Raw genomic sequence first — 27348 nt, forward strand, 5'->3', positions numbered from 1 at the left:
GAAGGAAAGAGAGGGAAGAGAAGGAAGAGAGGGGAGAGACGGGGAAGAAAGGGAAGATAGTGTGTGTGTAATAGAAGGAATAGGAGAGAAGGTTGTGGGGTGAAGGAGAGATTGAGGGGATAGAAATGATGCTCCCGTAGTTAGTGCACAGGGAACAGTAACTGAGAAGCGCAGGGAGGGCAGGGGCTCTCTCTCTGTGTGAGAAGGGAATAGCAGTGAGGGCAGGGGGTATCTCTCTGTGTGAGAAGGGAATAGCAGTGAGGGCAGGGGCTCTCTCTCTGTGTGAGAAGGGAATAGCAGTGAGGGCAGGGGGTCTCTCTCTGTGTGAGAAGGGAATACAGGGAGGGCAGGGGTTCTCTCTCTGTGTGAGAAGGGAATAGCAGGAAGGGCAGGGGGTCTCTCTGTGTGAGAAGGGAATAGCAGTGAGGGCAGGGGGTCTCTCTCTGTGTGAGAAGGGAATAGCAGGGAGGGCAGGGGGTCTCTCTCTGTGTGAGAAGGGAATACAGGGAGGGCAGGGGTTCTCTCTCTGTGTGAGAAGGGAATAGCAGGTAGGGGAGAAGAAGGGGAAGTGAAGGATCAGAGAGGAAGAGGCAGCAAGGTGCAGGGAGAGAGAGAGGGGAGAGAGGAGGGAGCCCAGCAGCATCCAGCCATCCTCGGTGACAGGGAGGGGGCGCAGTGAGCGCTGCAAGAAGGGCAGCATCGGAGCGGTGGCTTCAGTGATCCTAGTGTGCAGTGTTATATAGGGGTACAGTGTGCAGTGTTACAGTATAGACACAGAGTGTGCAGTGTTATATAGGGGCACAGTGTGCAGTGTTACAGTATATAGGGAGAGTGTGCAGTATTATATAGGGGGACAGTGTGCAGATTCAGGGGTCCTAACTGTGCAGCGTTATATAGGGAGCCTGAGTGTGCAGATTCAGAGATCCTAGCTGTGTAGCGTTATATAGGGGGACAGTGTGCAGATTCAGGGGTCCTAGCTGTGCAGCGTTATATAGGGAGCTTGAGCGTGCAAATTCAGGGATCCTAGCTGTGCAGCGTTATACAGTATAGGGAGCCTGAGTGTACAAATTCAGGGATACATTCCTAGCTGTGCAGCGTTATATAGAGGCGCAGAGTGTGCATAATCAGAGATCCTAGCTGTGTAGCGTTATAAAGGGGTACTTAGTGTGCAGATTCAGGGATCCTAGCTGTGCAGCGTTATACAGGGGGACAGTGTGCAGATTCAGGGGTCCTAGCTGTGCAGCGTTATACAGGGGGACAGTGTGCAGATTCAGTGGTCCTAGCTGTGCAGTTTAGCTCTGCAGATTAGTAGGGGGATCCTACATCTGTGTAGGTTTTGGGGTCTCCATGTATCTTAGCTCTGCAGTTTTTGGGGGGTCCCCTCTTTAGATTCAGTGACCTCCTTCGGATTCAGGAGTCCCGGGACTGGGTGACCCCCATCTCCAGCTTCGGATCCCTTATCAGCCCCCTCCCAGCTGCAGCTCCGGGCTCCCCCTCTGCACCAGGTAAGTGCGTCCTTCTCTGGGGCTTCTTGGTACCATATTCTGTTTGTGAGACTGAAACACTGGCTGTGTCTATAACGAAGTCTTCTGCAACCCTTGTTACATGAGAAAGTAGTGGTACTGTGCCATATGAAATCTTGGACACCATTTTTTTTTAGAAAGTCTATTTTTAGAAAAAAAAGCAGTTGTACCTTTAATATAGGGGGTCTCAACTTCAGTCCCCAAGCCCTTCCCCCCACCTCCCCAACAGGTCAGGTTTTCAGTGCATCCCAGCTTCAGCACAGGTGGCTCAATCAGAGACTCAGTCACAGACTGATTGAGCCACCTGTGCTAAAGCTAGGACTGTTTGAGCTACATGTGCTGAAGCAGAGACTAATTGAGTCACCTGTGCTGAAGCAGGGATAGCATAAATACCTGACCTGTTGGGGTGGGGGGTGCTTGAGGACTGGAGTTGAGCCCCCCTGTCTTAATACATTATTCTACCTTTAATGTATTCTATTGGTCATAGCAGTGAAGATATGTCCACACACACAAGGGACATTTGGGGGATCAAGATAAAAATAGACATTACAACTTAAAAGCCCTTGACACCCCTTCAGTGCCAGAAGGGTCAGCTATTCATTTTGGGGGAGATTGTTCTGCAATGTGTAGCTGTGCCCTCTGGCATTGAAAGGGTTCAACCTTCCCATTTAACATCAGATTTAATCCTGTTCAACGGGAATATTAATATTAAAAAAAGTTTCTGCTGTATTAAGGGCAAACATTGTTTGTATTGAGTTATTGTATTCTCTAGACTAGAGCAAGTGAAGTTGCTAATTCATAAGTGACGCAAAGCAGAATGACCCCCAGCAATGTGACGCTGACGCAGCTTTTTGGGCAAACGGCCCTATTTTGTAGTAGATTAATAATTTAGTCAAAGTAATGGAGATTGTGACTCGGAGAGAGATTTACCCTCGGAATATGGGATTTTGGGGGGGTCGTGTATCGAAGTCTCCCAGGTAGAAAAGGTGACGCACGGGATTTGGTGCATGCTATTATAATAGATGCATCATAGGAAAGAGTTCTATCTCCTCATATTAACACATTGATACAGTCTGCTAATAAACAGTGACAAGAAAGGACGTGCCTATTTATCCGGCTGCCGGCTCTATAACCTAGTCCCTCTCCCAGGCAGGTCTGGTTAGGGTTAGGCTGGCATATTAGGGTTGGGTTAATGGTTAAACTAGCATATTAGGGTTACGCTGGCATATTAGGGTTGGGGTAAGGGTTAGCCTCCTTATAAGGGTTGGGCTGGTATATATGGGTTAGTGTGGGATTAATGCCTAGGCTGGCATATTAGGGTTGGAGCCAGGGTTCGGATGGTATATTAGGGTTGGGATTTGGGTTAGGCTGGCATATTAGGCTGGCATATTAGCCTTAAAGTGGAATCTTAGGGGTGGTGTAAGGGTTAGGCTGGCATATTTGGGCTGGGCTAGAATAGGGTTGGGATAAGGGTTACTCTGGCATATTAGGGTTGGGATACGGGTTAGCCTGATATATTAGGGTTGGGGTAAGGGTTAGACTGGCATATTAGGGTTGGGGTATGTGTTAGGCTGGTATATTAGTATTTGGGGTATGGGTTATACTGGTATATTAGCTTTGGGGTAAGGGTTAGGCTGGTATATTAGTATTTGGGTAAGGGTTAGGCTGGTATATTAGGGTTGGGGTAAGGATTAGGCTGATATATTAGGGTTGGGGTAAGGATTAGGCTGATATATTAGGGTTGGGGTAAGGGTTTTACTGGTATATTAGGGTTGGGGTAAGGATTAGGCTGGTATATTAGGGTTGGGGTAAGGATTAGGCTGGTATATTAGGGTTGGGGTAAGGATTAGGCTGGTATATTAGGGTTGGGTTAGGGTTAGGCTGGTATATTAGGGTTGGGGTAAGGGTTAGGCTGGTATATTAGGGTTGGGGTAAGGATTAGGCTGATATATTAGGGTTGGGGTAAGGATTAGGCTGGTATATTAGGGTTGGGGTAAGGATTAGGCTGGTATATTAGGGTTGGGGTAAGGATTAGGCTGGTATATTAGGGTTGGGGTAAGGATTAGGCTGGTATATTAGGGTTGGGGTAAGGGTTAGGCTGATATATTAGGGTTGGGGTAAGGATTAGGCTGGTATATTAGGGTTGGGGTAAGGATTAGGATGGTATATTAGGGTTGGGTAAGGGTTAGGCTGGTATATTAGGGTTGGGGTAAGGGTTAGGCTGGTATATTAGGGTTGGGTTAGGGTTAGGCTGGTATATTAGGGTTGGGTAAGGGTTAGGCTGGTATATTAGGGTTGGGTAAGGGTTAGGCTGGTATATTAGGGTTGGGTAAGGGTTAGGCTGGTATATTAGGGTTGGGTTAGGGTTAGGCTGGTATATTAGGGTTGGGTTAGGGTTAGGCTGGTATATTAGGGTTGGGTTAGGGTTAGGCTGGTATATTAGGGTTGGGTTAGGGTTAGGCTGGTATATTAGGGTTGGGTAAGGGTTAGGCTGGTATATTAGGGTTGGGTAAGGGTTAGGCTGGTATATTAGGGTTGGGTAAGGGTTAGGCTGGTATATTAGGGTTGGGGTAAGGATTAGGCTGATATATTAGGGTTGGGGTAAGGATTAGGCTGGTATATTAGGGTTGGGGTAAGGATTAGGCTGGTATATTAGGGTTGGGTAAGGGTTAGGCTGGTATATTAGGGTTGGGGTAAGGATTAGGCTGATATATTAGGGTTGGGGTAAGGATTAGGCTGGTATATTAGGGTTGGGTAAGGGTTAGGCTGGTATATTAGGGTTGGGGTAAGGATTAGGCTGATATATTAGGGTTGGGTTAGGGTTAGGCTGGTATATTAGGGTTGGGGTAAGGGTTAGGCTGGTATATTAGGGTTGGGGTAAGGGTTAGGCTGGTATATTAGGGTTGGGGTAAGGATTAGGCTGATATATTAGGGTTGGGTTAGGGTTAGGCTGGTATATTAGGGTTGGGGTAAGGGTTAGGCTGGTATATTGGGGTTGGGTAAGGGTTAGGCTGGTATATTAGGGTTGGGGTAAGGATTAGGCTGGTATATTAGGGTTGGGGTAAGGATTAGGCTGATATATTAGGGTTGGGGTAAGGATTAGGCTGGTATATTAGGGTTGGGTAAGGGTTAGGCTGGTATATTAGGGTTGGGGTAAGGATTAGGCTGGTATATTAGGGTTGGGGTAAGGATTAGGCTGGTATATTAGGGTTGGGTAAGGGTTAGGCTGGTATATTAGGGTTGGGGTAAGGATTAGGCTGGTATATTAGGGTTGGGTAAGGATTAGGCTGGTATATTAGGGTTGGGTAAGGATTAGGCTGGTATATTAGGGTTGGGTAAGGATTAGGCTGGTATATTAGGGTTGGGTAAGGATTAGGCTGGTATATTAGGGTTGGGTAAGGATTAGGCTGGTATATTAGGGTTGGGTAAGGATTAGGCTGGTATATTAGGGTTGGGTAAGGATTAGGCTGGTATATTAGGGTTGGGTAAGGGTTAGGCTGGTATATTAGGGTTGGGGTAAGGGTTAGGCTGGTATATTAGGGTTGGGTAAGGGTTAGGCTGGTATATTAGGGTTGGGTAAGGGTTAGGCTGGTATATTAGGGTTGGGTAAGGGTTAGGCTGGTATATTAGGGTTGGGGTAAGGGTTAGGCTGGTATATTAGGGTTGGGTAAGGGTTAGGCTGGTATATTAGGGTTGGGTAAGGGTTAGGCTGGTATATTAGGGTTGGGTAAGGGTTAGGCTGGTATATTAGGGTTGGGTAAGGGTTAGGCTGGTATATTAGGGTTGGGGTAAGGGTTAGGCTGGTATATTAGGGTTGGGTAAGGGTTAGGCTGGTATATTAGGGTTGGGTAAGGGTTAGGCTGGTATATTAGGGTTGGGTAAGGGTTAGGCTGGTATATTAGGGTTGGGTAAGGGTTAGGCTGGTATATTAGGGTTGGGTAAGGGTTAGGCTGGTATATTAGGGTTGGGGTAAGGGTTAGGCTGGTATATTAGGGTTGGGGTAAGGGTTAGGCTGGTATATTAGGGTTGGGTAAGGGTTAGGCTGGTATATTAGGGTTACGCTGGTATAATAGAGTTGGGATAAAGGTTAGTCAAGCATATTCGTGTTAGAAATTTCAAATTAATAAACACACAATCCCAACAAGCTTTAACCCCAGAACCCACTATATATATATATATTTGTATCAAAAGGAGAGCTACTGACTGAGCATGGCCAAATGTATACTGTACAAGAAAAGGAGTACTACTGAGCGTGGCCAAATGTGTACATCAAAAGACAAAGATACCCAATGCTACATCCAATGTAACAAAATACATAGTTAAATACTTCAGTGATAATCTTCTCCTGAGTAAGGGTCATTTAGTTAAACCCTTTGGCCAAAGCGTTATAAGCCTGCGGCCACGTCACGGCATGACCAGTATGCGGCCACGTCACGGCATGACCAGTATGCAGCCACTTCACGGCATGACCAGTATGCAGCCACGTCACGGCATGACCAGTATGCAGCCACGTCACGGCATGACCAGTATGCAGCCACTTCACGGCATGACCAGTATGCAGCCACGTCATGGCATGACCAGTATGCAGCCACGTCACGGCATGACCAGTATGCAGCCACGTCATGGCATGACCATTTACCTCTGACAGGCAGTGTTAGGACCTGCATACTGGTCATGCCGTGACGTGGCTGCATACTGGTCATGCCGTGACGTGGCTGCATACTGGTCATGCCGTGACATGGCTGCATACTGGTCATGCCGTGACGTGGCTGCATACTGGTCATGCCGTGACGTGGCTGCATACTGGTCATGCCGTGACGTGGCTGCATACTGGTCATGCCGTGACGTGGCTGCATACAGGTCATGCCGTGACGTGGCTGCATACAGGTCATGCCGTGACGTGGCTGCATACTGGTCATGCCGTGACGTGGCTGCATACAGGTCATGCCGTGACGTGGCTGCATACTGGTCATGCCGTGACGTGGCTGCATACTGGTCATGCCGTGACGTGGCTGCATACTGGTCATGCCGTGACGTGGCCGCAGGCTTATAATGCTTTGGCCAAAGGGTTTAACTAAATGACCCTTACTCATGAGAATACTAACAAAGAAGTATTTAACTATGTATTTTGTCACATGTAGCATTGGGTATTTTTGTCTTATATTCGTGTTAAGGTTGGGGTAATCGCTAGGCTGGCATATTAGTGTTGCGTTAAGGGTTAGGCTGGCATATTAGGATTGGGGTAAGGATTAGGCTGGTAAATTAGGGTTGGGTTAGGGTTAGGCTGGTATATTAGGGTTGGGGTAAGGGTTAGGCTGGTATATTAGGGTTGGGTTAGGGTTAGCCTGGTATATTAGGGTTGGATTAGGGTTAGGCTGGTATATTAGGGTTGGGGTAAGGGTTAGGCTGGTATATTATGGTTGGGTTAGGGTTAGGCTGGTATATTAGGGTTGGGTTAGGGTTAGGCTGGTATATTAGGGTTGGGTTAGGGTTAGGCTGGTATATTAGGGTTGGGTTAGGGTTAGGCTGGTATATTAGGGTTGGGTTAGGGTTAGGCTGGTATATTATGGTTGGGTTAGGGTTAGGCTGGTATATTAGGGTTGGGTTAGGGTTAGGCTGGTATATTATGGTTGGGTTAGGGTTAGGCTGGTATATTAGGGTTGGGTTAGGGTTAGGCTGGTAAATTAGGGTTGGGTTAGGGTTAGGCTGGTATATTAGGGTTGGGTTAGGGTTAGCCTGGTATATTAGGGTTGGGTTAGGGTTAGGCTGGTATATTAGGGTTGGGGTAAGGGTTAGGCTGGTATATTATGGTTGGGTTAGGGTTAGGCTGGTATATTAGGGTTGGGTTAGGGTTAGCCTGGTATATTAGGGTTGGATTAGGGTTAGGCTGGTATATTAGGGTTGGGTAAGGGTTAGGCTGGTATATTAGGGTTGGGGTAAGGGTTAGGCTGGTATATTAGGGTTGGGTTAGGGTTAGGCTGGTATATTAGGGTTGGGTTAGGGTTAGGCTGGTATATTATGGTTGGGTTAGGGTTAGGCTGGTATATTAGGGTTGGGTTAGGGTTAGGCTGGTATATTATGGTTGGGTTAGGGTTAGGCTGGTATATTAGGGTTGGGTTAGGGTTAGGCTGGTAAATTAGGGTTGGGTTAGGGTTAGGCTGGTATATTAGGGTTGGGTTAGGGTTAGCCTGGTATATTAGGGTTGGGTTAGGGTTAGCCTGGTATATTAGGGTTGGGTTAGGGTTAGGCTGGTATATTAGGGTTGGGGTAAGGGTTAGGCTGGTATATTATGGTTGGGTTAGGGTTAGGCTGGTATATTAGGGTTGGGTTAGGATTAGCCTGGTATATTAGGGTTGGATTAGGGTTAGGCTGGTATATTAGGGTTGGGTAAGGGTTAGGCTGGTATATTAGGGTTGGGGTAAGGGTTAGGCTGGTATATTAGGGTTGGGTTAGGGTTAGGCTGGTATATTAGGGTTGGGTTAGGGTTAGGCTGGTACATTATGGTTGGATTAGGGTTAGGCTGGTATATTAGGGTTGGGTTAGGGTTAGCCTGGTATATTAGGGTTGGATTAGGGTTAGGCTGGTATATTAGGGTTGGGGTAAGGGTTAGGCTGGTATATTATGGTTGGGTTAGGGTTAGGCTGGTATATTAGGGTTGGGGTAAGGGTTAGGCTTTTATATTAGGGTTGGGGTAAGGGTTTGACTGGTATATTAGGGTTCGGGTAAGGGTTAGGCTGGTATATTAGGATTTGGGTAAGGGTGAGGCTGGTATATTATGGTTGGGTTAGTGTTAGGCTGGTACATTAGGGATGAGGTAAGGGTTAGTCTGGGATATTAGGGTTGGGTTAAGGATTAGGATGGTATATTAGGGTTGGGGTAAGGGTTTGACTGGTATATTAGGGTTCGGGTAAGGGTTAGGCTGGTATATTATGGTTGGGTTAGGGCTAGGCTGATACATTAGGGATGAGGTAAGGGTTAGTCTGGTATATTAGGGTTGAGGTAAGGGTTAGTCTGGTATATTAGGGTTGAGGTAAGGGTTAGGCTGGTATATTAGGATTGGGGTAAGGGTTAGTCTGGTATATTAGGGTTGAGGTAAGGGTTAGTCTGGTATATTAGGGTTGAGGTAAGGGTTAGGCTGGTATATTAGGATTGGGGTAAGGGTTAGGCTGAACATCAGTCTTTTATTTATTCTTCTGCTAGTTAAATAAGGCCAAACAAGGGCCTTATTTATCTGTCTGCCGGCGAAACAAATTGAAATGTTTAAACTTTAGAAAATACTTTTCGTTTTTTCTTTTCTTCCTTTTTAAAGGTTTCCATCAGCTCCATTCAGTGTATTAAACGTGTGACTGTCCTTGTTCACTCGTCCTGAGCAGGACTGCCACTGTAATGGAGGGTTTTTCATAGGGGACGTTCTACACAAGAATGCATTATTATTATTATACTTATGCTGTCATTATAATTTAATTATACTACCATTATAAATTATTAGTCATTTTTATACAGCGCTGTCCATGAGTGCTGCACTTTTTGGAAGAAATATATAAACAATACTAAATATACAATTTAAAATGCCTCAAATGACATACACAATACAGGTATAATACCATTAAGCATAAGTGCAAATATTGGGGAAAACTCTGCCCCTCAAATCTTAGGCTGTGCTTATAGAGCCTGGCGACGCGACGTCGTGCCAAAACAAATACATTAAATCCATCGCATGCGCTTATAGTAGGCGCGGCAGCGATGGAGCGACATAAAATTTGTAAGCCAGTGAAATTTGATTTTGGGAGAGACAGTCGCCCCAGGTGACTGTCTCTAAACCAATCACAGAGCACCTATTGCACTCTGCCCTCCCCCTTCGTGACGTCACTGGCCTTGTCGCCAGCGACGTCGCTCAAACCTAAAGTTCAAATTTCGCCAATGGCGACGGGTGAGCATCATCGGTCGCCGGCACTGTAAACGCGGCCTGACACATCATAAAATACGTGTCGTTTTGCGTGTGATAAAACAAGGCACAAAAACGATAAAAATAACTTTGGAAACGGGGTCAAAAGTGCTAATATTTGTGCCGGAGACGGTTACTTTGAAAGTGACGCTCAGTGAGCATCAGAAAGTTTCCTCTCAGGGTTTTTCTGGACGGAAGACTTTCCTGAGAGGCTATTTGTGGGTGTCAGGAAGTGCTGAACATCGCATGCAAAGTACCTGGCGCTCGATCGCACTTTATTAGGTGAAAGGATCATGTGCTGAGGAGCAGGAGTAGGTGAGGGTTTAGAATAACAAATGTTGGTAGTGTTATAGGATCATTGCCGGGTTCAACTTGTACCTTCATCCTCCAGCTTATTGCCAATGTCTAAATCAAGGGTTGGCCCTCACCGGTCCCCCGGGGCGAAAGGTCAGGTGTTAAGGATATCTCCTTAAAAGGATTACGGAGAATAGGGAACAAAGCAAAACATCATGTTGTACAACAATTTGCAATAAAACAGAAAGGAAAGTGAGAAGCTGGGCGGGGTTCATCCCGGGCGGCAGCCGCAGGGTTAAACGGACAGTTAGCCCCAAAGTGTGAGCGGCCTGTGCTGGCGATTGGAAATTCTACCCGCTAATACAATGAGCTATTAACCCAGAGGATGGAATTTGCATTTAACGAGCTAACATGACCCCTTCATGAATGCATTAACCCCAGCACTGCTCAGGTTGTCGGCTGGATAGATTCGGTCATGTGAGAATAAAGGTTAGATACTTAGATACACTGTGTAACACCTTGCACGGCAGGGTTGCCCGATGTCCAGTATTGAACCGGATTGTCCTGCATTTGGACACTCCGTCCAGTAATAAGTTTGAGGTAATACTGGACATGTATGTGTATACCGGTATTACCTCTCTGGACATACTGTAGTGACCTGACTGGCTTGTGGGGCTGCGGGATTTCCCGGGCAGGGCTGGGGAGCTCCCTCCATACCGATTTGTCTGCTGCTGGGTAATGCAGCCAATAAGGATGAGGTGTCAGGAATATGAGGGTGGGGCCAAGGAGAGGAGGAAACAGCATGGAGCAGAGAGATGTGTGTGTCTCTCGACCATGTTTGTGTGTGTGTGTGTGTGTGTGTGTCTCGAACGTATCGCACCTTTCAACATTGTGTCCAGTATTTTTGGAGAAGCCACCTGGCACCCCAACTTGCACGTCGGAGGTGCCAGCAAATACCGTGAGAGGTATAAATCATTTATTTTAAGGTCTCTTACCAATTGAGGGGTGAATATGTGGTGGCACTCAGATGAGGGCCACGTTTTTTTTTTTACAAATCTAAAATATTTGTTTCCTAAGATAGACTTTTCTCCCTCTGTATCCTCCCGCACAGAACCAAGGAGAAGGAGCGGCTCAGTGAGTAAAGACACTGACTCTGTAACCAGAGACATGGAGTGTGAACCAGGGGACCATGTCAGCTCCTTGTGACCTTGGGCAAGTCACTTTATCTCCCTGTGCCTCAGGCACCAAAAACATAGAGTGTAAGCTCACCTGGGCAGGGGCTGTGTCTGTAACATTCGTATGTGCTGCGTAACGCGCGCTGCTCTGTAATTGTGATGCGCTTTGATTGGGAAAAAAGCGCTATCTGAAATAAAGTTATTATTATTATTATTATTATTATTGTGCTCCAGTACTGAGTTTCTTTTTGAGTAGCAAAGGCTAAGGCCTGGGACATAGTACGGTGAGCCTTGCTGAGCCGTGCTGAGCAGATGCACTTACCCCCTGCTTTAGCAGCCGCTTCCGCACGCTTCCGCATGCGTGCGGAGGCTCAGGTATTTTGGAGAGACAGGCAAATTTAAAATTTGCCGCTCAGGGAAGCGGAGGAGCGGTCACGTGATCGCTCACATCCAATGGGAGCGAGGGACTAGCTCCGCCTCCCGTCACGCCTCCGGCCTGCTTCCGCCCCGCCTACACACCGCCCCCAAAGCGCGCTCACTGCCTCGCCTGCCAGGACACAAAAAAGCTCCAGTTTGAGCAGGCGAGGCAGAGCAGGAGCGCGGATCAGCGTGGCCCGCGGCACCATGCCCGAGGCCTAAGGCGAAGGAGTCCACTGCTCCTGAACTCAAACTACAAAGCGAAGCTCCTGAAGTAATGGAGGAGAAGCCAGTTGTGTGTGTGGGAATAGCTCACCTTTCCGGTATGTCAGGTTTAGAAGCAGACAAGAGAAGACCGAGATACAACAGAAGGATGACTAAGGAGGGCAGGTCAGCCAGTCGGGTCAGTGAAAGAAGTCGCCTATTGTATGAGCCTCAGTACCAGCCCCAGCCCGATGCCAGAATATGGGCGGATCAAATAAGTGTGGTGTCTCAGAGCGACACCCAGGAGAACTCTGGGTAGTGATTGATGCTGGGGGGTGTTTTGCCGCATTTTCAGACAATACAACCTTCTCCAAATGAGTGAAGCTTCATTGGCCTTTAATGGTTTGTGAAGCTTTGCTTATTTCTTTACCCATTTTGCTGCCAAGGGCATCGGTAAAGCAATGTGCTGCTGTCCCCTGTGGTAGGGGAAAACAAAATGGCCGACGGTGCCGCTCAGTGACTAAAGACACTGACTGCAAACAATGACACTGAGTGTTACTCAGGGGAGCCTGGTTCAATTCCCGGTGTCGGCTCCGTGTGACCTTGGGCGAGTCACTTTATCTCCCTGTGCCTCAGCCACCAAAAACATAGATTGTAAGCTCCACGGGGCAGGGACTGTGTCTGTAACATTCCCATGTGCTGCGTACTCCACACTATACTGTAAATAAGCTAAGTATATGCAGTAAAGTTGTTATTAAAACAACTAATCGATCCTACTTTTAATTGTGGTGCAACTGATTGTAATTTTTTTTAACCATTTACGTGCCAGTGGGATCATTGTCTTGCAAGGCGTTGCAGGTCCCCCTTTGGCACTGAAAGGGGTTAACGGCATTTTTTTAATCAGCTTAATTGGCCTGCTAATTATGACTAGAAAAGCAGCCTCTGCCAGAGTCAATTGGAGGAAAAATGAACTTTCTGTAAAGTAATCATCGGGTTTGGAACCGGCAAGCCCTGGATTATTGGTTCGCCGCCTTTGAAACCACCGGCCTGGTAAATCCCCTGCTGGCTCTAATAGCCTCATTTCCTCCGATGAGGGAAGAGGCGCACACATGTCCCTCGTGGTTTTATTGCCAGTACACGCTTTTTGTTTCATATTTTTGTTGCGCGAATAATTATGTGTTGGCTTTGCATTTCCGTAATCGCGTCGGCGCTGGAGATGGGCCTGGAACACATCGGGGACACGGATAATGATCACAGATTTTCTAATGACTTATAATAAAAAATCCCGCACGGCGAGCACATTCACACGTCTCAGACAGGTCTGCAACGCTGCCTTTCCCCATTATCTCTTCGCATCCAGTGCTTCCACTGCAGCAAGGGATTCTGGGTAATGACACGCAACTGAGCACTCGCACTGTGTCACTTTTTGCTGAACGACGTAGAAATGTTGGGTGTGTTTTTACTTAATGAATATTTGTGTATCAGCTGCTCCCCTGTGTATCAGCTGCATGGTGCAGATGTAGACGGAGGATGCGGTGTGTTATCCGGGGGAACAATAGGGGGGTTTGTATCAAAGCAAAACTGGGGCACTAACTGGTGCAAATAGTGAGAAAGCCTCATTGGAAGCAGTGGCTGTGGTGACAAGGAAATCTATTCTTCCTTAATGGGTCCACCACCTCCCCCCAAACCTACCTCATGGAAAGAGAAAACGATGTTGTCTGTTTATAATGGATTGGGTGGGGACGTAGGCACATTTGTTTTTATATATTAAATAAAAATACCACTCGTGAGCGCAGCCACGGACAGGTCTGCAAATCTGCCTTTCCCCATTATCTCTTAGCATACAATGCTTCCATTGCAGCCAAGGATTCTGGGTAATGACGTGTAACCCTCCTTGCCTGACTCTAAAGGAGTTTACATTGAGTTGGGTATAAACACATGCTGTGCTCAGTCTCTCAGACCTGGTCAGGGTGCTGGGTCGGTGAAGGCTGTGCTCAGTCTCTCAGACCTGGTCAGGGTGCTGGGTCGGTGCAGGCTGTGCTCAGTCTCTCAGACCTGGTCAGGGTGCTGGGTCAGTGCAGGCTGTGCTCAGTCTCTCATACCTGGTCAGGATGCTGGGTCGGTGCAGGCTGGGCTCAGTCTCTCAGACCTGGTCAGGGTGCTGGGTCAGTGCAGGCTGGGCTCAGTCTCTCATACCTGGTCAGGATGCTGGGTCAGTGCAGGCTGGGCTCAGTCTCTCATACCTGGTCAGGATGCTGGGTCGGTGCAGGCTGGGCTCAGTCTCTCAGACCTGGTTAGGGTGCTGGGTGCAGGCTGGGCTCAGTCTGTCAGACCTGGTCAGGGTGCTGGGTCAGTGCAGGCTGGGCTCAGTCTCTCAGACCTGATCAGGGTGCTGGGTCAGTGCAGGCTGTGCTCAGTCTCTCAGACCTGGTCAGGATGCTGGGTCAGTGCAGGCTGGGCTCAGTCTCTCAGACCTGGTCAGGGTGCTGGGTCAGTGCAGGCTGTGCTCAGTCTCTCAGACCTGGTCAGGATGCTGGGTCAGTGCAGGCTGGGATCAGTCTCATTGCTTTCTACAGAACCTCTTTCCTTTACAAATATTGTGCAGGGTTTTTTCTACAATGTTGCAGCTGGAAGACTTTGACACACTGCACTGCACTGTACTGCACTGCACTGTACTGCACTGCACTGTACTGCACTGCACTGTACTGCACTGTACTGCACTGTACTGCACTGCACTGCACTGTACTGCACTGTACTGCACTGTACTGCACTGTAGGGGGAGATACGTTTGTTTCGACACATTGCTCCATTTTCTGCTCGCTTTTTCATCAAATGCAAGAAAGTGTCCCTCACATTTGATGACTATTGTTAGCCAGAAAAGTGTCCTATGCCGCCTTCGGCCAGGCGGGTTATTTTGACTCAAATACAAAATAAAAAAGTGACGCACAGAGACGCAGAGTTTGATACAATTGATACAATTTATTACAATCTGTGCGTCATGTAACTCCTCCCGAACTCCTCCTATGTCACTCCTCACAAAGCCAGGTGTTGCAAACGGCGCAAAACTTTGAGCAAAGACCTTGATACATTGACACTAAAGGACGCAAGATGAAAATAATGCAATCTGCGTACATTTTGCTAAAAACGCCCCTTCATGTATCACTCCACGGACCCTTTACCCCCTATATCTGTATTCTTCCCCTCTGTGTCCCCTCAGCTTTTTAGTTACATACAAATGAACCAAAGTGTTTATTTTTTTTTATTTTTTTACAAATTTGGGGAATTTCTTGCTGACTCCACAAATAAGAGCAATTTGTAATAATTATGGGTCACATTTTTTGTTTTCGCTTGTTTAGATAAGTAATGGCAGGACTTAATTTATTATTGCGTCACTAAATTATCTCCTACTGCAGGGGTGCGCAAAGTGAGGGAGATTTTCTGGGGGGGGGGGGGGGGCGGGGCGCCTGTTACAGAGGCCCAGCGCTTCCCCGAAGACATTTAAAATAAATGCCGGGGATCGCGCGAGGCCTCTGTAACTTTACTTACCTTGCCTTCCAGAGACACTTCTCCATGGCAACCCAGCGTCAAATGGCAACGTGACGTAACATGCCCCCCCCGTGGCATCATTTGACGCCAGAGCCGAGCAGGTGGGGGGTGGGGAGCATGGGGGGGGGGGGCGGGGGAGTAGGCAGGGGAATGCAGGGAGGAAACTTTGCGCATCGAATGGGTCTGTTTCACTGACGTGTCCGGCTGCAGAAGTTGAGCAGAAGCGATGCAAATCTGGGGCGGTTTTTCTCTCCAGTTCTAGGTTTTTTACTCCGGCTGCTGCCGGGAGCATTTAATAAGTAGCCCTTGTAGACCCTGTTACATTAATCCCAGCGAGATGGAAAAATACTCCCCCCCTGATTAATCAAGGAACAAAAATCCAATTGGTTTCGATTGTTTTTTGTTTTATTCATTTGGTTTTGTTTGTTGCACTCGTTTTGCAAGTAAAGAGAATTTCAGTCCTAAAACCCAATGTAGACTACTAGTTTCTGATCCATGTTGGGGTCATGTATCAGAGTCTCCCGAGTGTATGCGAACAACGCAAGAGTCTTAAAATACAGAAATTCTCTGTGCTGTCAATGGAAAAGTCTTCTGTTAGAAATCCAGGGGATGCGCCTCTTTTTGCTCTGAGTTTTCGCAGACTTTGACAAACATGTAACTCCCCTGGACCTCTGTGTGCCAAGGCAGAAGGGATTTTTCCTTGATACATATACCTTTTGGAGTCTTACTATTCTAGAAATTGCAACATGCTAACATGATTGCCCCGCTGTGCTCTTGTATGTAGTCTCCACGCTCCGTAGTAACGTGCTAGTAATAGCAGCCCATGCACCACGTTTACTTCTGCATAGTTGCTCCACAGGGTCCCTCTCTGCAGACCGCGGAGATGACGTCACTTTGTCAAGACCGGGTGGTTTGTTGGTTCCCACGTCACCATGTTCCACTGCCTACTAAACAACTCGCCGAAATGCATTACTTTGAACAAATATCTTTATTCTTTCATTTATTAGTAAAAAAAAACATATTAGAAAGCCAACGCGTTTCAAACTTAAATAGCTCTTCCCCAGGGCCGTTTAACCAGTTCCACCATGTTATACTTTAACTTGTCATCTGATGTTAATCAGTACAATTACTCAATAATGGACAAGTATGTTAGACAATGAATTACTTAAACACATTTTATACATACAAGTTTAAGTAAAACCAGATCAATATCGATAATATTATTCTTCACGTCATGGTGATAATTAGAAAATAAGTGAAAGATCCGTTCCATATACATTATCTCATCTCTTTAGACATCCATCTAACATCTCACATGGAACGAACCAGGTTATTGACAGTTTCTCGAAATGAAATTGTCAGAATGGATTGATGCAGTCAACAATAGCCTTGATATAAAATAACCTTATAATGTTATTATAACATTTTAATTGTATAGGGTCCATTATTTTTATATATATATATATATATATATATATATATATATATATATATATATATATATATATATATATAAATATATATATATATATATATATATATACACAGAGGTTGACAAATCACCAAAAAATCTACTCGCCACACAAAAAAATCTACTCGCCACCTAGTACCAAACGTGTGCTGCTTGGGCCAATATTTACTCGCCCGGGGGTTAAATCCACTCGCCCGGGGCGAGCAAATGTATAGGTTTGTCGAACACTGTATATATATATATTTATATACATATATATATATATATACATATATATATACATATATATATACATATATACATATATACATATACATATATACATATATACATATACATATACATACATATAGTTTCTAATATAACAAATACATTATTGACCAAAATGTTTTTCATTAAACCTTTAAACTAACAAATTATATAATATCTTTTAGTGGCTATTGATCTGTGAGGGAGATATCAGACACACCAATGAACCAATCTCCTTGGTTATACAGCTAGCTAGTATCTCTCATTAAATGTCATCCACTCATCACTGTATTCCAATCATGAATGTGTCATATAGTGAAGAAAATTGTTTTGTATAGTAAATAAATGATAGAATAATATAATCTTCACAGCTAGCATTTCTTTTATGTTTTGTCACTTTCTCTATTGCTAAATGTGTAATAGGTGTGTGGAAATCATGATGAACAAATACAAACAAATGTTAAGCAATTGAATATTTTGTACCTTTACTTTGTACAGCTTTCTATCCATCTTAAAACACACCTCTTTAACGCAGCACACGGGCAGCTCCGCTGGCTGATACTATACATCTCATATGCACTGACCCGGCCCCTTGCAGACGCACTGACCAGAACACCCTCCTCCGGTCTCTGTAAGTTCTCTGAACTTAAAATTTAGATGGTAAGCTCTTCGGGGTAGGGACTCCTGTTCCTAATGTGACTTTTATGTCTCAAGCGCTTACTCCCATTATGTGTTATAAAATGATGTTTTCACATGTATTACTGCTCTGAAGCGCTATATGAGTAAAGATATACAACTCAGCCCCGTTATAGCGCGGTCCTCGGGGGCCACCCGATCCGACCGCGCTATAACCGGGGTTGCGCTAATTTAAAAAAAAAATGGCCGCCGCATGCCCGATCGGGAGGAGGGGGGAGGAGGGAGGAGGGAGGAGGGGGGAAGAGGTGGAGTGAGGCGCCGGCAGCCGCACATGTCCCCTGCAGCCACCGTACTTCCCCCAGCATTCCCCTTGCACTTCCCCCAGCAGCCTTACTTCTACCAGCACCGATTCCACCCCTGATCCCCGCCAGCAGCCCGCACCCCAACCCGGCACCGATTTCCCCCTACCAGCAGCCCCGCACCCCAGCCTGGCACCAATCCCCCCGCCAGCAGCCCGCACCCCAACCCGGCACCGATTTCCCCCTACCAGCAGCCCCGCACCCCAGCCTGGCACCAATCCCCCCCACCAGCAGCCCCGCACCCCAGCCCGGCACCAATCCCCCCCCCCAGCCCCGATCCCTTCAGGCAGCCCCACGATGCCCCAGCAGCTGACACCGGATGTAAGGGGATAGGGGGGGGGGGGGGCTGTGAGTGTGCAGTGAGTGTTTGCTGTGTGCAGTATGCTGTGAGAGTGTGCTGAGTGTGTGCAGTGTGTACAGTGTGCTGTGAGTGTGTGATGTGAGTGTGTCAGTGTGCTGTGAGTGTGTGCAGTGTGTACAGTGTGCTGTGAGTGTGTGTAGTGTGCTGTGCAGTGTGTTGTGAGTGTGTGCAGTGTTTAGTGAGTGTGTGTAGTGTGTGCGCAGTGTGCAAAAAAAAGTAAAAAAAATTAAATGACGGGGTCCATGCTCAAACCGCGTTCTAAGCGGATCCGCGTTATAGCGGATTGCGCTATAACGGGGTTGAGCTGTACATACATACATACAGAAATACATATTGTACATATTTTATTTGCTCCCCATGTGACCTATTTTCAAGCTCTATGATTTACCAGTTAGCATTATAGATGATTCAAGTACCCTCTCACTTTATAAGATTGTTTTTATACTTGTGTAGATTTACTGCGTCTTTTTGCTATTTCTATATTCAAATAATAAATGTATATTTCTTTTCGATTGCATTGATTTGGGATTGCATCTTTCTTCCTCTCTCTATCTCTGGTGGGTTACTTGTTATATTTTTGTTTCTAGGATCCCTATCAGCACCGTAGTAATTACAGTATGTTTGTTATCACTATAATTGATTATTAATTTTATCAATGAGTGCTGGGTACATATTAGAATACAGACCTCTGTTTCACAATGAATAAATGCCACCATCCTATGCTAATTGTTCCTGTATGCGGGTGCTTAAATGTTTTACTATTTTTTGCAGTCTTGCACTGGACTTATTTTCCACATGTATACTTTCCTTTTAATCTGGGTAGAAAGGTACATTCCTTATTACTTTCTGATGTATTGTTTTTGTTACACATGTTACCTGTGTAGTGAGATCTCTCTGATGTTTAGATCTGCTGTGTTTACGTTTTGGTGTGACATGTATATACAGTGTTTGCTCAGTGTATCATCTGATTTTAGTATATGCCAGCTCTTCTGTAGTATTTGATACATTTTAGCCGGGGGTATACTTTGTAATGAATAGATTCGCCTGCGTTACAACGTTCTCATTGGTTGTTGCTGTTGGTTCCGAATGTTGTACTTTACGCCTCCTAAGATCTTATGTATGTTCATTTTGTCAAAACCTCTCTGCAAATATTTTACTCTTATCCATTTCCCTAGGGAAATCTCCTTCCTTGGTGCATATCCAACATCATTCTTCTCCTTACCTTTAAGTCTCCCCACTCATCTGCTCCTTCCTACTTATCATCTGTGATCTCTCGTTATGTCCCTGCTCGTCACCTGCGCTCTACCCATAACTGTCTCCTTTCCCCGCTACTGTTCTGTCACCTTAAACCTTTTCCCTCACTGCCCCTTACCTGTGGAACCCCCTCACACTCAGTATACACCAAGCACCTTCTCTCCCCACCTTAAAGACAAACCTGAAAACCCACCTCTTAAATGAAGCATCCCAATAGCCCAGACTCGTGGCTACTGTCTCCTACCAACCACTGTGGCCAAGCACTGCCATCTACTGCACGCATTCACTCACCTGCTGTCTCTGTAACTCTCCCAACATACCACTTAGATTGTAAGCTCTGCGGGGCAGGGATTTCCTTTCCCAAGGTCTGACTTTGTTGCAATTATTGTATTATAATTCCCTGTACTGTATTGTCTTCGTAAAGTGCTGAGTACACTGTGGACGCTATATAAATAATGATGTACATACATACATACATGACACTAGCTCTAATGAGCTGTCCTTTTGGTATATTTGTAGTTATGTGATGTGTATGGTAACTGGTTCCTCTCGAGGTTGCTGCAGTCAATCTCATCCCTAGATGGTTTTGTTATTAATCCAGTGTCCTCTACTGCACGGGGGCGCAAACTTTTTTCCCTGCGCCCCCCTGCCGGCTGTCCCCTCACTCCCGCGCCCCCCAACCCCAACTTACCCGCGCTCCGGCGTAATGACATCACGTTGCCATAGCAACGTGACGTCACATGACCTCGCAGCGTCATTTTGACGCCGCGTTGCCATGGCGACGCAGGGTGGAAGCTGCCGGAGCCACGGTAAGTTAGGTTTACAGAGGCCCTGCAGCTTCCCCGGCACTTAATTTAAGTGCCTTTGGGAAGCGCGTGGGGCCTCTGTAAACCCCGCGCCCCCACGTCGGCAGTCTCGCGCCCCCCCCTGGGGGTCGCGCCCCCCAGTTTGCGCACCGCTGCTCTACTGTAATATCTAAATCCAAAGAAATGAATTGCGTTAGAGAACATCTCCAATTTGAATTTTAAACCTCAACTCTATGTTCGTCGCACTAACAAAGTCAACAAAGTGAAGAACATCTTACTGATCCCCTCCCCATATCAACAAAATCCTGTGGGTAAATCGTTTCCTGTACCCTTCGCTATGTAGATCTGAAAGATATAAGGACCCTTCCCAGTTCCCCACATATAGCTTTGCGGAAAGTAGTTGGGGGAAACTATCGCCCCCCCCCCCCATTTCTGATCCTTTTATTTGGTTCTAGCAGCCATTTTTACATTCAAAGACATTACTTGTCAAATTTATCTCGACTTGTCATTGCTATTGTTCCAAAAAATTCTATTGCCTGTCTGTGCGAAACATTTGTATATAAACTTCCTATATTCATGGTTATCCATGGGTAGGGTCCTTTTCTAAAAATACTGATTCAAAGTTTCAAATACAATGGAACGAGTCCCTTCAATAAGATCTTATATTTGTCCAAACATGGACATATTTTCCGTAATCCAATCTATGGTACTCACGATGGGTGTCATGGAGCTTAATCCCTACTTCGTATGGTTGGCACCATAGACAAAGTAGATATTCCTGGATGTGGGACAACAAGAAATTGCTGTGTGTCTCTTGATAACCTAATATTGTTTCTCATCCAGAAACAGATATACGCACTCGGTTAAGTGAAGGAGGGGTCTTTTAGACCATGTATTGAATATACAAAAGATCGATAGAGTACAACGTTTCGAGCTTGTTATCCTTCATCAGGTGGATAAAACTAGTAGTGTGAGCAAACATCGTTCTTTTATCGACCACCAATCACAAATCTATTACATTCCCCACCTTATGAAAATTAGATGAGGTGATTGGTACCTCCCTTTAAGTGATATAATTAATATTGTAAACAAACCGTCATTTTCTATATAAGTGCCTATATTGTATCTATTCCTGGATGAGAAACTTCATGCGGTGACGGTTTGTGGGAGATCCCGTCAGACAGATACCTTTTGAATATCTTTCTACTTCAAAAGAAATCATAAACTGAAAATTTGTATGGAGTAGCTTTGAGCCCTATGCCACATTTATTTATTTATTTATTTATCAAATGCGTTACCAGGAAGTAATACATTGAGAGTTACCTCTTGTTTTCAGGTATGTCCTGGGCATAGAGTTAAGATGACAAATAATACATGGTTATAAATACAATTACGTAAGTGAACAGGGTATACATTATATACAGGACATTGCATGCACAGTTACAGATAATATATATTATAGGCGTATATCAACGGTGCGCAAAGTGGGGGGCGCGACCCCCAGGGGGGGCGGGAGATTGTGCTGGGGGGGCGCGGGCAGTTGCAGAGGCCCCGCGCTCTTCCCCTCGGCATTTAAGTTAAATGCCGGGGGATCGCGTGAGGCCCCTGCAACTGTTTACTTACCGGGATTCAGCCGTCTGTGTCAATAGACGCCGCGGCACCATGTGACCTGATGTCACACGCCCACGCAGCGTCATCTGACGCAGATAAAGGTAGGCAGGGGGGGCGCGAGAGCCGGGGGCAGATAGACAGGGGGGCGCAGCACAAAAAGTTTGCGCTCCCCTGGCATATATAACAGTATCAGACCAGTTTAATATGTGAGACAGCTTTAGTTATGAAAGAACTTAGACTGGTGGCGGCTCTGAGAGTCTCTGGTAGACTGTTCCAGGAGGAACGTCCGGATACTTTGCTGAACCTTGGGACCATGAACAGTCTTTTGGAGTCTGATCTCAGATCTCATGGCGGCATGATTGAAGGGAATATCTACCCTTACCTGTGCATTTTTAGGCAGCATCATCTCTGGCCTCTCTCCCATGCCCCGCCGGCATCGGGAGTGACGCAAGTTAGGCCGCGATTATACCAAAAATCGCTGGCACGCGACGCTGTGCAGCTGAAAAACAAATTGCTGTAATCAAATGAAAGTAAACATTATTTCTTGAGGTGACGCACGTGAGCGGTTCAGCCAATGAGGGCGAACTGCTCACAGCCACGCCTCCGTCACGCCCCCTGTCTCCTCTGCTTCTCTTCTATACTGTCTCCCCTGTATGTTCAAGATGCCGCTCGGCGGCAGCGCAGGGTGACGCCACCGGATAGCGCTGGTGCTCAGCGGCATCTGGTATAATGGTAGCTTATGGGGTGGAGGAGCCAGGGAAGTTATGTATAGCCTCGTGCAGGGGCGAGAGGTCAGTCTGCGCCCTGTCAAGAAATTCCCACCCGTCCCCTTTGTGTGTGATGTTAATATGGCTGATGTTGTACTAAATTTAAAATAAAAGGTGAGAGAAAAGAGGGAAGAAAGTTCCTTGAAGGAAAGTCAGATAAAATCTCAGATTACATTATCTTTCTGGGGTAAATTTTTAGGCGTGTTGTAGCCGAGCTAAGTGTGTTTGACCTTGCCAGATGGGGGTCCATGGTCAGTAAAGCCCGGTGGTGCCTGGGTGTGGCCAGTGGGCAGGGCTCATTTAAGCGTGAGTTGCTTGGGCCCATTCTCCCTAAACGGCCAGGCCTGGTGGTGCCCAGCTTGGGGTGTGTTGCGGGCCATGGTTGGAGTACCGTTGGCCTTTACCCAGTGGTTGAGCCCCTTATGTTATGTTATTGTGGATGTGGGGTCACCGAGAGTGGAGGGAGGGCAGCTTCTTGCAGGCTCCAATGGTGAAGCCTACAACCAAATCTGGAGAGATGTTGACTTCAAATTTAGGTCCTATCCGTGAAGTTTGGGGACTCTATACCAAAAAATGGCATTCTAATTTCTTGCTATACACCACCCTGACTCTTTCGTTCTGCTCAAGGATGTCTTCGCACTACCCCTTTTGTGTCTGAAGCCCTCTCCTGTCTTAAACCTTTCTCACTGACTGCCCCACACCTCTGGAATGCCCTTCCCCTCAGTACCCGACTAGCACCCTCTGTATCCACCTTTAAGACCCATCTTAAAACCCACCTCCTTAACGAAGCATATGAGTAGCTCCATGGCTGATACTATACACCTCATACATCGACCTTGGCCCCTTGCAGACGCACTTACCAGAATGCCTTCCTACTGTCTCTGCACGTTCTTCCTACCCACCAATTAGATTGTAAGCTCTTCGGAGCAGGGACTCCATTTCCTAAAGTCACTTTTATGTCTGAAACACTCCTTCCCACTATGTGTTATTTGTATTATTTGTTATTTATATGATTGTCACGTGTAGTACTGCTGTGCAGGGCTATGTACATTAATGGCGCTATATAAATAAAGATATACGTACATGCATGGTGACTTTCATTCATGACAGTGACAGTCTCAGTCGAAGACTGAGCCCCCGATTGAGCCACCTGTGCTGAAGCAGGGATATCCTGAAATCCTGACCTGTTGGTGGCCCTTGAGGACAGAAGTTGGCCACCCCAGGATTAAATGGAGCTGGAGTGAGGCTTTTTAAATCACTGTTTAAATGTTGAACTTTTTCATAGTAACCAAATGCTGGTTAGGGCTGTTACAATGTATGTCTTCTGGTGATAAGACTGCTAGGTGGCTCAAAGGCCTGGGACATAGTTATTTAATCAGTGCGGAGGCGCGCTGAGGCTCAGGGAAAGCAGCGCTTTCCCTGGCCTTACACAGCGCGCCGTCCGTGGGCGTGTCGGGGGCATGTCTGGGGGCGGGCCAGTGACGTCACGGAGCTGGTTCGCCCTCATTGGGCGAACCGCTCACGTGACCGGCCCTGCGCTCCGGCGAGCGCCAAATTTGAAATCTTGGTGAGACACACGCTTCCCCAAGCGTGCGGGCGCGTGCGCGAGCCCCTGCTAAAGCCGCTCTCATTGCGGCTGCAGGGGCTCAGTGCCGAGTGTGAGCGCGGCTCAGAACGGCTCAGCCTTGCTTACACCACTATGTCCCAGGCCTTACAATGAGAGGCGAGTGGTTGTCTATGTTTGGCTCATTGTTCATATAGTGATGATGAAGCCATCATCAGCTGATAAGATTGAATGCAGCAGAACCAGAGAAAAAGGGGAATTATGGGGGATTCAATCTTTTCTGAGGAAGCCGAGCAATTGTATACAAATATTGTTTTTTCGGACTTACTACATGAGATTACCTCTTTAAGCGGTTTAATTCCAAGCCTTCCTTTTTCTTTAATAGCACATTTGTATGACCGGCCTGAACATTAAATAAACATATAATATATTTTCTGGAACTGGTTTACGCTTGTTAGGGTTCATATTTTTAACCCACTTACAGCAAAGCCATTTGAGATGCATTAATGACTAGAGGTGTGCCAAATGCTCACTCTGCAGCCTGCGAATCATGCAGAATTGACCCTTGGTTTCAACGCAAACATCTTTGCATAGATGCAATTTCGCCAAATTTCGCTGTGTCAAAGGTCACTGTGCATTAACGGACATTTAACAAGTGTCCTTAATGATTTTCTAAGTAAATTATTGAGAGGACGGGATAGGAAAATATGAAGACCTACGTGCTGATATGTCTGCTACAGATATACTATTCTATATATTTACCTTGGCTGGGTGCCATGGAGTCTTGCGTGACTTATTTCATACTATAAGACTTGATATCTGTTCATGCTCACTGATTGTCCTCCCCACTTATATTCAACTGCATAGAAATGTAATTACCTCTGTTCTCTTTTTGTTATGTAACGGTGTTTCCCCCCCTAATCGCAGATTGGGGCCATTACAGGGTGTATGGTGCATATACCTGCTGGCAACAGGAGGGCTGAGTCGTTCGCCGGTGGTAGTGGGGACACAGGAACAGGCTTCTGGGGTTCATACCCCACATATCTCTTTAGCAGTTCAGCACCTCCATCTGCCGTAGGCTCCAGGGAATTGGAGATGATCTCCCACGGTAGAACTGATTACCTCTCCCCCCAATTAGATCCCACACCAGGCAGGTATATTGCCAACAGGAACGATTTATTACTACGGTCTGCAGTAACACAGCAGGTACTCAGCAGTCTTCTGCCGGATACAGTCTCTTGGCTCAGTTATCACTGAAGATGGTCCCTGGACTGCCACTACAGGCCAAGGGCACCCGTAGCCGTCCTAGCTCTTCCCCACCTCCCTAGCGGAGGCAGAGGTATTGGTTCACACTCACTCCTCCCCGCAGGGAAGAGCACATGGGAAGGCCCCAATCTCAGGCTCCCAGTCGTGTGACCTTCCTCAGAGGGAAGGAACAACTTCTCAACTTTAGGGCGTTCCTGCCCTTAATTACAGCGTGAAGGCGGGCACCCCGTTGTCCCAGCTACAACAGGATGTGCCACCCTCTGCTGTCCTCAAGTGCAGTACCAAAGGTGAAGGGGAAAACCCCATACCAACTACTGGCAAGCCTGTTAATACCAGGGATTACTGCCAGCCCATTGGGTAGAATAGTAGCTACAGTTAAAATTATTATTTATAGAATTAATTTGTATTTTATCTATACTTTGTCACACCCTTTTAAGGCCATTTGTTTTCTGCATCCCTGTTAATCATACAACAAACAAAAAAAAAGAAACCCAGAGCTATATCCAATATGACAAAAATATACAGTGAAATACCTATATATCTCTTGAAAAAGGATAATTTAGTTAAACCCTTTGGCCAATGCGTTTTAAGCCTGCGAGCCACATCAAGGCATGACCAAATATCGCAGGTCCTATTGGATGTAGCTTTGGGCTTCTTTGTTTTTTGTTGTATACATTTAGCCATGCCCTTTTGACACATTATATATATATATATATAATGTGGTTTCTTAGAGCTTGCTGGGTATCTGTGTGTTTATCCCTGTTAATCATACCTTAAAAACGAATAAACCTTTAATAATATATATATATATATATAAATATATATATGTGTTCGACAAACCTATACATTTGCACGCCCTGGGCGAGTGGATTTAACATCTTGGTGAGCTCCTATTGGCCCAAGCAGCACACGTGTGGTACTAGGTGGCGAGTAGATTTTTTTGTTCGGCGAGTAGATTTTTTGGTGATTTGTCGACCACTGTATATATATATAAATGTCATTGTGCATTGTACCCAACATGGACACAAATGCAGCAGGTCTGTTTATATACTTCATGTTTCACGTAATTTTTCGTACATCTGGTTTGGAGTAATTCCACATTTCGTCATTTTACTCACTTTCTGGCAAACTTTAGCCTAACCCTAAAATATAAACATGAGACTGATTACATGTATGTTTGTTGTATGTATATTTTTATTTATATAGCGCCCAAAGTGTACTCAGCGCTTTACAAAAGAATCAACACAGTGCCGGGAATTATAATATAATAAGTGCTACAAAAAGTCACCAATAGAAGAGGAGATCCCTGTCCCGGAGAGTTTACAATCTAAGTGGTATGTTGGGAGAGTTACAGAGACAGCAGGTGAGGGAATAAGTGCTGTAGAAGGCAGTGCTTGGCCACAATGGTTGGTAGGAGTGACTGTGGGTGTGGGTAGTAGATGGCAGTGCTTGGCACAATGGTTGGTAGGAGTGACTGTGGGATAGTAGATGCAGTGCTTGGCCACAATGGTTGGTAGGAGTGACTGTGGGTGTGGGATAGTAGATGGCAGTGCTTGGCACAATGGTTGGTAGGAGTGACTGTGGGTGTGGGACAGTAGATAGCAGTGCTTGGCACAATGGGTGGTAGGAGTGACTGTGGGTGTGGGACAGTAGATGCAGTGCTTGGCCACAATGGTTGGTAGGAGTGACTGTGGGTGTGGGTAGTAGATGGCAGTGCTTGGCCACAATGGGTGGTAGGAGTGACTGTGGGATAGTAGATGGCAGTGCTTGGCCACAATGGGTGGTAGGAGTGACTGTGGGTGTGGGATAGTAGATGGCAGTGCTTGTCCACAATGGTTGGTAGGTGTGACTGTGGGTGTAGGATAGTAGATGGCAGTGCTTGGCACAATGGTTGGTAGGA

General features: G+C 46.3%; 1 protein-coding gene across 1 annotated transcript in view; it reads left to right on the plus strand.

The window, feature by feature from the left end:
- Positions 1 to 953: 953 nt before the first annotated feature.
- CASR (calcium sensing receptor) overlaps positions 954 to 27348 on the plus strand; it is a 202767-nt gene continuing 176372 nt past the window's right edge. The window contains exon 1 of the mRNA XM_075592879.1: positions 954 to 1505. The gene's annotated coding sequence lies outside the window, so the exon portion shown is untranslated. The remainder of the gene's footprint in view (positions 1506 to 27348) is intronic.

The sequence above is a fragment of the Ascaphus truei genome, chromosome 3 (assembly GCF_040206685.1).
Source record: "Ascaphus truei isolate aAscTru1 chromosome 3, aAscTru1.hap1, whole genome shotgun sequence".
NCBI lineage: Eukaryota > Metazoa > Chordata > Amphibia > Anura > Ascaphidae > Ascaphus > Ascaphus truei.